This window comes from Arachis ipaensis, chromosome B09 (assembly GCF_000816755.2).
Source record: "Arachis ipaensis cultivar K30076 chromosome B09, Araip1.1, whole genome shotgun sequence".
Lineage (NCBI taxonomy): Eukaryota > Viridiplantae > Streptophyta > Magnoliopsida > Fabales > Fabaceae > Arachis > Arachis ipaensis.
Genome location: NC_029793.2, coordinates 3139843 through 3152034, shown reverse-complemented (window position 1 = coordinate 3152034; position 12192 = coordinate 3139843). Strand labels below are relative to the sequence as shown.

The 12192-nt window shown below is 36.7% G+C and overlaps 1 long non-coding RNA gene across 1 annotated transcript; it reads left to right on the top strand.

The window, feature by feature from the left end:
* LOC107617147 lies at positions 5447–7381 on the top strand. Its single transcript, XR_001614824.2, has 3 exons — positions 5447–5500; positions 5589–5717; positions 7221–7381. It is a non-coding gene; the product is annotated as an uncharacterized LOC107617147 (long non-coding RNA).

The following is a 12192-nucleotide window of genomic DNA, read 5'->3' as shown; positions in this document are numbered from 1 at the left end:
ACCAGGCCGACAGGCCGAACCGATTAGATCGAACCCAAACCGGCCCAAGACCCACCCTATAAACTAAGCAGCGAGCTTCATTTCTTCCTCATTTCACTCCTAGGCATGCGAAGAAGAGAGAAATCACGTTACCAACTTTAATCCTGTAACACCCTACCACACTAAACTTTACGCTTAAGTCGTAAAACGAAGGTGGTAGGGTGTTACATTATGGTATCAGAGCAGTTCATTCCTATAGAGCCTGAAAGACAGACTGATTGTGCTTCTGTGCATTCTCTGTATATGTGTTTATGTGCTATTAGGATATCTGACTGATATATATGGCATACACGTTTGTGAGCATGCATTTGGAACTTAAAGCATTAGACCTGCGATATTGAGACTGATCAACTTAATATCACTTGTTTGGTGTGTATAAGGACCAGATGTCGACTCGCGGACGCGGTCGCGGACGAAGTAGAGGTAGGATAGGCACTGTTACTCCTGCTCCCACAGGGACTGATCCAGTAGACTTTATGGCTGCCCTGGGAAATATGGATGCAGCTATGCATGCAATAGCTGAGGCACTGGGTAACCAGATAAATCAGGGTAATCATGGGAACAATAATGATGAGGACGGTCCTATGACACTTGCTACATTTCTGAAAGTTTGCCCTCTGACTTTTAGGGGAACCTCAAATCCTACTGATGCAGATAATTGGGTTCAGGCTATGGAAAGGGCGTTGCAGGCCCAACAGGTTCCTGAGGAGCAATGGGTTGAGTTTGGAACTTATCAATTGCTGAAGCTCAGTATTGGTGGCAGGAAACCCGACGTATCCTGCAGCCTGATGGTGTTGCGATTCCTTGGGAGGTTTTCCAAACATAATTCTATAAGAAATACTTTCCTAATTCAGCTAGAAATGCCAAGGAACTTGAATTAATGCAGTTAAAGCAGGGACAGATGACTGTTGCTGAGTATACTAGCAAATTTGAGGAGTTATGTTGCTTTTCTCGTATCTGTCAAGGTGCGCCTGAAGATTTTGCTGAATGGAAGTGTATTAAATATGAGGGAGGTCTTCGGAGCGATATTCTGAGCTTCGTTGTCCCAATGGAGATCAGGGTATTTTCTGAATTGGTGAATAAGAGTAGGGTGGCTGAGGATTGTGTGAGGAAGGCGGCAGCAGAGAAAGGGAGTTTGAGGGTGCCTTTTCAGAGGCCTTCAGGGAGGAATTTTGCTTCGAGAGGTAGGAATTTCAAGCGTGGAGGTTTTGTTCCACAGCAGACTCAGGGTCAAGGTAATTACAGAAGGCCAAATACTAATGCTAGTCAAGGAAAAAGGTTTGGGAAGCAGTCACAGCAGGATCTAAATTGTCAGAAGTGCAGAAAGTATCATCCTGGAGTTCCGTGCAGATTAGGACTTGGAGTATGCTATTCCTGTGGACAGCCCGGGCATATATCCATTAATTCTCCAGAGAAGAAGAAGTATGAGACTGGTAGAGTGCAGCAGCCGGGGAGAGTATACACCACTTCTACCATAGGTGTTGAGGGATCTAAGACACTGATTAGAGGTAATTGTGAAATGGCTGGTAAAATCTTAAATGCTTTATTTGATTCAGGAGCAAGTCATTCATTTATTGCATTTGAAAAGGCCCATGAATTAGGATTGAGAATGGTGGTTTTAAGTTATGATTTGAAAGTATATAATGCTACTCATGAAGCTATGGTGACTAGGATAGGATGTCCACAAGTTCCCTTTCGAGTACAACAGCGTGAATTTGTGCATGATTTGATTTGTTTGCCTATGACTGGTCTTGATCTCATCTTGGGACTGGATTGGTTATCCAAGAATCATGTTTTCCTTGATTGTTCTGAGAAGTCAGTACAGTTTATGCCGGAAGGGTCAGAAGCACCGGTTGTGGTTAATAGTTACTATTTGAATTCTATGATAGTAAATTGTTCTGGAACTGAATGTCAGGGTATTATGTTATTAACTGCGGGAGTATCAGGTGATGATCAGAGTTTAGAGCAGATTCCCATTGTATGTGAATTTCCAGATGTGTTTCCGGATGATATTAATGAATTTCCACCTAACTGGGAAGTTGAATTCACAATTGAGTTGGTGCCTGGGGCCAGTCCAATTTCGATTACTCCTTACAGGATGTCAGCTTTAGAAATGGCTGAACTGAAAGCTCAGCTGGAAGATCTGTTGGGTAAGCATTTTATCCGACTAAGTGTTTCTCCGTGGGGAGCGCCAGTGCTATTGGTAAAGAAGAAGGATGGGAGTATGCGGTTGTGTGTTGACTATCGGCAGTTGAATAAGATTACTGTGAAGAATAAATATCCGTTGCCTAGAATTGACGATCTAATGGATCAGTTACAGGGTGCTGGTGTGTTTTCTAAGATTAATCTGCGATCCGGTTATCATCAGATAAGGGTTAGAGACGAGGATATTCCAAAAATTGCTTTCAGAATTCGTTATGGTCATTATGAGTATACAGTGATGTCTTTCAGGTTAACCAATGCTCCGGCAGTATTTATGGATTATATGAATAGGATTTTCCGACCGTACCTGGACAAGTTTGTTATTGTCTTCATTGATGACATTCTTGTTTATTCTAAGTCTGAAGAGGAACATGCTGATCACTTGTGAACTGTGCTGCAAATTCTGAGAGACAGAAAGTTATATGCTAAGTTATCTAAATGTGAGTTCTGGAAGAGTGAAGTGAAGTTTCTCGGCCACGTGGTGAGTAAGCAGGGGATAGCTGTGGATCCTGCTAAGGTGGAAGCAGTGATGAATTGGGAGCGACCAACTTCCGTAACAGAGATCAGGAGTTTCTTAGGTTTGGCGGGGTATTATCACAGATTCATTAAAGGATTTTCACAGCTCGCCTTACCTTTAACTAAATTGACTAGGAAGGATACGCCTTTTGTCTGGATTTCGGAGTGTGAAGAGAGTTTCCAAGCATTGAAGCACAGGTTGACTACTGCACCTGTATTGGTATTACCTGAACCAAGTGAACCGTTTGAAGTATACTGTGATGCATCTCTGAAAGGTTTGGGGTGCGTTCTGATGCAGCACCAGAATGTTGTAGTATATGCCTCACGGCAGTTAAGGCCACATGAGATGAACTACCCGACACATGATTTAGAACTTGCTGCTGTTGTGTTTGCTTTAAAGATCTGGAGGCACTACCTCTATGGCGTTAAGTTTCATGTTTTCTCAGACCATAAGAGTTTGAAGTATCTTTTTTAGCAGAAAGAGTTGAATATGCATCAGAGGAGGTGGATGGATTATGATTTTGAATTAAATTATCATCCAGGAAAAGCGAACGTTGTGGCAGACGCCTTGAGTCGGAAATCTTTATATGCAGCTTGGATGATACTACGGGAAGAAGAATTACTAAGGGCATTTCAAGGTTTGAATTTGGGAATTAGAGAAGAATCTGAAATTTTGTGTTTGATTCAGTTGCAGATTTCAAGTGATTTTAAATCAGAACTTCTGAAGGCTCATCAAGATAGTGAAGCGTTACATAAGGTATTACCAGCAGTTGAACAAGAAAAACAGTGGAGAGTGTCAGAAGGACAGGATGGTTTGTGGAGGTTTAAGAACCGGATTATTGTACCAGATATTGGGGACCTGCGACAGAGTATCTTAAAGGAAGCTCATAAGAGCAGGTTTTCAATTCATCCAGGGAGTACTAAAATGTATCAAGATCTGAAAGCGATGTTCTGGTGGCCAGGAATGAAGAATGATGTGGCATTGCATGTATCTAAATGTTTAATGTGTCAGAAGGTTAAGATTGAGCATCAGAGACCATCAGGGATCCTTCAGCCTTTAGAGATTCCACAATGGAAATGGGAGAGTATCGCAATGGATTTTGTGATAGGGTTGCCTAGAACCCGATCGGGTTGTGACGCTATTTGGGTAGTTGTGGATCGACTGACAAAATCAGCTCACTTTCTTCCTATCTGAATAAGTTGTACAATGGAAGAATTAGCTCGAATGTATATTAAAGAGATTGTCAAGTTGCATGGCGTGCCTTCTACCATTATATCTAAAAGGGATCCTCGCTTTACATCAAGATTCTGGGGAGCTTTTCAGCGTGCATTTGGGACTCAATTAAGCTTGAGTACTGCGTATCACCCTCAGACAGATGGTCAGTCAGAGAGAACTATTCAGACCTTGGAAGATATGCTAAGGGCTTGTGTTTTGGACCAGCCGGTAAGTTGGGATCAGTATATGCCATTAGTAGAGTTTTCTTATAATAATAGCTATCATGCGAGCATTGGAATGACTCCATATGAGGCTCTGTATAGCAGAAAATGTCAGTCTCCACTATGTTGGCATGAAACCGGAGAAAGAAGTTTATTAGGGCCTGAGATAATAGCTGAAACCACTGAACAGATAAAGAAGATTCGTAACCGAATGCTTATAGCCCAAAGCCGCCAAAAGAGCTATGCTGATCAGAGGCGAAAGCCTTTGGAGTTCGAAGAAGGAGAGCATGTCTTTCTAAAAGTTACACCAACTACTGGAGTGGGAAGAGCTATTAAGACTAAGAAATTGAATCCCCGTTATATTGGACCATTTGAGATCTTGAAGAGAATTAGGCCGGTAGCTTATAGAATTGCCTTACCGCCATATCTTTCGAATTTGCATGATGTGTTTCATGTGTCACAGCTTCGGAAGTATACTCCTTATGCAAGTCATGTTCTAGAACCGGAACCAATCTAAGTAAGAGAAGATCTAACACTTCCAGTAATTCCGGTAAGAATTGATGACACCAGTGTTAAACGATTACGTGGAAGGGAAGTATCATTAGTAAAAGTAGCTTTGAGTCGAGCTGGTATCGAGGAACATACTTGGGAACTCGAATTAGATATGCGAAAGGACTACCCACATCTCTTTTCAGGTAACTGAATTTGAATTTTGAGGGCAAAATTCTTTATTAGCTGGGTAGGATGTAAACCCCGGTTAAATTAGTAGATAATTAGTCAATAAATTAGTTTTTAATAAGGAAGATTAGAAATGTGAAAATTATATCAAATTAGGATAGAGCTCATCGAAACGAGAATTTTGACACCAATTTCGAAGAAAACGGTCCAAGATTGGACCGAACGGACTGAATCGGTTGAACCGGACTCGAACCGGGCTATCGGTCCAACCGGACCAACTCATTAAATGAAGCCAAACTCTTTTCTCTCCCTCATTTGGCTGCAGCAGCGTGAAACGCTTCTAGGGAGGGGAGAAAGCTTCTGAAACCCTTACGGTGGTTTCCGATCCCCGTAACTTCTCTGTCTAAGCTACAATCGCCGCACCATTTGCGGCCACGTGTTCACCACGTTGAGCTCTATATTTCTACCAGAACAATTTCACTGGTAACTTGTTTAATCACTCTCAGCCCTTTTTTCCCCAATTTTCAAATTTTTAATGGGAAGGTTACATTTCTTTGATTTATGATGTTTTAGGATCCAATTAGCTTGAGAAAACCGTTCACTCTTGCTTATATGAAGCTTGGGTAAGGTGAGGATACGATAATTTTATTTTAATTTCATTGAATTTGAGTTTTGAGTATTAAATTGGATATATATGTGTTATGAATGTGTATTAGGTTGTGAATAAATAATTGGAGCTTGAAATTGTGAATACTAGAACTTGGAGGAAGCAGATTAGTTGAGTTTTTAGGGGCTGCCTTAGTTTTGAATAAATAGCTTTGGTCGTTACGTGGAAATCGGCCAAGGTATTGTTTAGGTTTCTTGCAATTAATATATAATGTTTTGTGAAAACTTAGGCTAGATGACCATAGGATAAGTTGGAATGCAGGTGTATGTTTAATGTTTAGTAATTTGTCAATGAATATATTTGGTTGAAGTTTATTGGATAATTAGTTATTAATTTTGGATGGTGAATGTTGTTATGTTAATTTGGAGAGAATTATGGTTGGATGTTATTGTTGATGAACATGGTTGGTTTGGTGCTTGTTGATTAACTAATAATTCGGTGAATTATTGATTTGAGGTATAACAATTGTGGAGGTTGTTGTGATAATGAGGTATTTTGTGTTAGAAGCCTAGGATTAGTGAACTATAATCCTTAGTTGAATTTTGGTTGTTGAATTTGAATATTGTATGAGTATAATTGTTGATCTAAGGTAGATTTATTGTGGTGACTGTTATGATGATGAGGAAGGGTATGTTGAATTGAAAAGAAAGCAGGTTTGGACCCGAAAAGGGTGGCAAAGTCCGAGTTTTAGAGGAGATGTTGCCGAAATTTTATAAAAATTAGAGATTTTGTTTATATGATTATTTAAAAAGTTTTAGATTCAAAGGTTATATGGTTTGATTTAGAGTTATTAAGAAAATGAGCATGTTTTAAGTTTAATTCATTTAGAAAAGAATGAATTATGTTTTGAATTGGAACTATTGATGGATGGAATGGGAGGTGTGATAATGAAGGATAAGGATTGAATATGATTGACGTATAATGATGAATGAGATATGATTGAGAATGATGTGGATGTTGATGAATTATAATTGAATTATATATATGGCTTATGAATTTGAATAATCTGAGATACGAGATTCCCTAGATCAAGTGCTGTGGCTTGCCACCACGTGTACCAGGTTGAAAACTCGATACTCTGTTGACCCTACGACGTAAGTGTGATCGGGCACTATATAAATTCCCGGGAATGTTACCCCCATTGAGTAATATTGATTATTTGAGAAAAAGCTATACATAGACTCTTGGGAATGCACGTCAGGGGACAGTCTAAGGACAATTCAAACTTGTCGGGTTGGTTGGATAATCGACAGATGAGCCTCATCAGCCATAAGACAGGCATGCATCATATGCATATTACTTGAGCTACTTGCTTGTGCTTTAATTGGGTATGCCTATATGTACTTGCCATGCTAAATGTGTATTTGTTACCTGCAGTAATTGTAACCTTCTTGTGTTTGTCTTTATCTGTCTATTTGTCTGTGAAAATGCATGATGGAACTGGAGGTATGGAGGAATGGCAGTATGGGACTTAGATTTAAGGTTAAGTTAAGTTAGGTTTAAATAATCTTAGAAAACCACCTTTTATGGCTTTTGTTTAATACTTTAAGCTCTATAATCTGAGTGTCGGCATTCTAAGATTGCCTCTGGCATTCCCAGGACCTTATATCTTATGTGTGTGGCACCTTTACCATACTGAGAACCTCCGGTTCTCATTCCATACTATGTTGTTATTTTTCAGATGCAGGTCGGGAGCCATCTCGTTAGGCGTCTGGACTCTTAAAGCGGAGGGGTTACTAGATAGTGTTGTTGTATAGTTTTGTTGTACAGTGATGTATATATATGTACTTAGCTTTCTCTCCACATAACTTGTCCTTTTTTATCCTCTTAGAGGTTTATGGAGAGGCAGGATTGTGTATATGTACTTTTGGGTTTTGGATATGTATGTATATATGTGTAAATATTCTCTGGCCAGTCTTGACTTCGCAGGCTGAGTTAGGAGCTTGTTATTTTGTATCTTTGGCACTCTATTCCTACTTCTGTTATCTTATGTTTGATAGTTATTGTTTTCTTAGCACGCAAGTTAACTCGTTCCTTGAGCGTTGCGCTTTTATCTCGCGATTTTTATTTCCCCTATTCTTCAAGGCTCCTAGCATATTATAATTCTTCTACTATTATATGTACTCATTTTATTTTAGAGGTAGTAATACCACACCACCTTCGTTTTATGACTTAAGCGTAAAGCTTAGTGTGGTAGGGTGTTACAAATCCTCCTTCCAAAAATTCAATCGTCCGTAACTTTTAATCCGGAGCTCTGATTGACGAGCGTTAGAGGCCACATGTTCGTCTCGAAATTCTCTTCAATTCTATCCAAATAAAGTGGTAAGAAATTAGAATTTCTCTCCCAGTTCTCTCTCTCCTCAATTTCATGATTTTAGGATTTGGGTATTGAGGAATTGAATGAGTTTGATAGTTTAGGTGAATTCTAGCAGCAGATAATAACTGGGTTTTGTCTAATTGATTCATGGGTAAGGTAAGGAACTGTTGAACTCTTGTAAAATATTGAATTAGTGAACCCTATGATGATTATAGTGATATTGTGTGAATTAGATTGTGTTCTTGTTGATTTGGAGTTCAATTGGGCGGTTTGAAATGAAATTCGGGTGATTAAGTTTGAGGAATTGACGTTTGGAAGGTGGAGCTTGTGAAAGGAGAGGTTTTTGAGGTGTTTTGAGTTTTGGGAGGAATCGACCAAGGTATGATTTTAGTTCCTCATAGTTAATGTTTAATGTCACGTAAAAACTTAGGCTAGAATACCTTAAGATACGAATGAACTGAATGAATTATTGATGGATTGTATATATGGTATAAGATGTGTGGTTTGGTTGTTGTTAATGATTTGCTATTGGAGTTGGTTGGTTTTAAAAAAAGATTTAATATTGGTATTTATTTGATTTTGAAATAATTTGATACTGGAAACGATTTGAATGACTGAGAAGTGTTTGGTTTGGTGGTTGGGAGTTAGGACCATTGAAGGGTGGCAGAAATTCAAGTTTTAGAGGAGATACTGCCAAAATTTCTATAAGAATTGGAGTTTTGATTTGAAGTGTTATTTTAAAAAAAAAAGATTATTATGTGGTTTGTGTATTTGAGACTATTTGTTGGCCCTCTGTCGCAAGATGTGACCGGACACTTTAACTTCCCGGATTCTCCCATGGGCATGCATATATATATATATATATATATATGGATTTTGAATATTATATTATATTTGAGTTTGGAGTTTGACTCCATGGAATATTATTTTTGAACTTGGATATACGCATACAGAGGGACTGTCCAATGGTAACTACCAGGACATTCGGGTTGGCTATATAACCGACAGATGAGACTCATCAGCCATAGGACAGATATACATAATGTGCATTTGTATGCTTTGCTTGGGTGTGCATTGTTTTGGTTTGCTTAATTACTTAACTCTGCTTATCTACTACTTATTCTACTTGCTGTAATTGCACCTCTATCTGTGTTTTTCTTGCTTGAATTGTATGTGTATGTTTTCTGAGAGACCCCTCTTGGTGGAGGCGTGAGGGGTGTTCCACCGGTGATTCGGAGGATTGGAGGAGACAGAAAGTGAAGTGCTAAGTTAAAGTTAGATTTAGAACTTGAATACTTTAGATAACTTACTTAATTTCTGGTTTAGTTGGATCTTTAAGCTGAAATTTGAGTGTCGGAGTTCTAGGAATGCCTCTGGCTTTTTCAAGACCTTTTATATTAACTATGCGGACATTTTTACCATGCTGAGAACTCCCGGTTCTCATTCCATATATATTTCTATTGTTTTTCAGATGTAGGTCGAGAGGCACCTCACTGAGCGTCTGGAGTTTCCTGTGCAAGCGAAGTTTGGTTATTTTGGGATGCTGTATTTTGTATTTATGCTATGTATATATTTTATGTTTGTCCCTCCTAGAGGTTGACTTGAAGAAATAGATGTTTATTCTGTAGTTTGAGTTTTATTTTGGGTTATATATATATATATATATACTACTCTAACCGGCCTTAGCTTTGCAAGTCGAGTCTGGAGCTTGATATTTGTGTTTTGGAACTCTGATCTGTATATTATGTTTTTAGCCTTCTTTTGATCTTACCTATCCGTTTTATGATTATCCATGCGAGTGTGAAACGATTTTCTGTTTTTGCTTTTAATTGCTTAACTTCTTCTTCAAGGCTCCTACATATGAATTCTTTCAATTATATTTATATAAGTCTTTTCTTTTATAGGTCGTAATACCTCGTCACCTCTGCTTTACAATTTAAGTGTAAACTAAAGCTCTGTGTGGTAGGGTGTCACACATTCTATAGTTTATAATTCATAATTTATAAATAAATGACAATTTTTTTATATATCAATTGTTAGTCACATATCATAAGTTCATAGCCATACTTACAATGCATAAACAAAAGCTTTTTCTTTAACCAAAAAAGTTAGGATCTTGCCTAATCTTAGACTACTTTTTTAAAAGCCACCTATGGTCTGGCCTCTTTAATTAATAAACTTTAGAAAAAAAAATCTCAAACTTGTTTAATAAAACGAACATAATCGAGTCCAGTCTATAACGATCAAATCACAAACTTCCGTTGAATAGTCTAACCTACTCCCACCCCTAAAAAACTGCCACAATTCTCCACCGCTATAATATTGGGTTTAGAAGCAGTTTCTAGTAACGTTGGTATAATTGTCGCAAAATATTTTACCGCAACGCATGCATTGGTAGTTGATTAAGTGTAACTAAAACCATTTAGCAATGGTTCAAAACCATCACAAAGCCATAAAAATTACTGCTGCTATCTTCCGATGGTGTTGCAGATAACTTCTAGAAAGAAATTTGTGGCATACTTTAGTTTTCAACAAATTTAACTATTAAATTAGCTTATAATTTTTTATTTTATAGCGAACTAGTATCTATATTAAATTGTTCGAATACATAGAGAGATTTTTTGTTATTTTTTTTAAATATCAGATATTTTTATGTCTTTATTAACTAATTTTACAACCCAAATTTGTTACATGTCATTCTCTCATTATAATTGGAATTAAATATTTTTTTCTAAAATTAAAGAATTCTTCCTTCTTTCATGCTAATTTTACAACCAAAATGTGTCACATGTCACTCCATCGTTGCAATTGAAATTAAATCATTCCCTCCAAAATTAAAGAGTTCACCCCTCCTCCATACTAATTTTACAATAAAAATGTGCCACATGTCACTCCCTCATTGCAATTGAAATAAATTCTTTCCCTCCAAAATTAAAGAGTTCTCTCAAATATTTTCAAATATTTATTACATGTAATTTGGAGAGAATACTAATGTTATAATTAAAAGTTAGAATCAAAATTCAATTGTTTTTTTTTTAAAAATAATTTTGAATTAATTTTATAACTATCAATATAATTTTTTTATGCTAATATGTAATTATATTTTTATATACATAGAGAGAAAAAATATTATCTCTAAATAACAAGTATAAAAATTAGATATTTATATTTGTGCAACAGACTTAACACATAATTAAATATAAAGGTATACATGTTAAGTTATTTCAAATTTTAGATAACGAATATTAAAATTAATTGTTAATAATAAATTAGACATTTTGATATAAAAATAATAACTAAAAATCTGATTATTTGATTTTTTATCTATAGATACGTTGGTCTTCTTAGTCAAAGACTTTTGTTAACCTAGACCTTTTTTTTTTGTGAAAGTACTTTGATTTTATAAATATTTTGTGTCATACATTAGGGGTGTTCATGAGCAGGGTGAAACCGGATTTGATGTGACCCGACCCGACCCGAAATATGCACGGGACCTACTTGTGAGATCCGAACCCGACCCGAGACCCGATGTAACCTAGACACTTTCGGGTCACGATTATACCGGGTGAAAACTGGGTCATTAACATTACATTACCTTGATACCTTCTTGTCTATTGTATATATCTAATTTTGCAACTAAAATGTGCCACCTGTCATTTTTTCATTATAATTGAATTCAAATTAACAACCAAATGTGTCACATGTCGTTCTATTATTCAAATTGACAAAAAACATGTACTTCGAAAATTAATAAATTCCCTTTTTAAATTCTCTCATGTATCTCTCTCTTTCTCTATTTCTCTTTACTCTTCCCACTTTATATATAATTTGTAATTTATATTTTATATTAATATTTTGAAAGATCAAAATGTGTCATCAGATATTTTTATAATAATAATTAAATTTTTTCTTTCAAAATTAAGAAACAGGAACCGTATCCCTAATCCACGAATAGGAATTCGTATATCCGTGAGAGACGAAACGCTATATACAAATTCGTAGGAGAGAAATCCTAAACCGTAAATATTCAGTTGATTTGTTTATTCTGATGTTAAGAGTTGTTATATGTACTTAATTCTTTTTATTTAAAAAGCCGCAAATCTAAACCGATCCAAACCGCTTGTAATCGAATCAGATCGGATCGGATTTTCAAAGAAATTTTATCCAATCCAAACCACACCGTATATAAATTAAGCATTCAGATCGGATGACTTTTTTTCCTTAAAAGCGAACCAAACTGCACCACGAACACCCCTACTGACACATGGCAAAATAAATATATGAACAACAGAATTCTCTTTCTGCTATAATTTCTTATAATTAATTTTATTAAAAT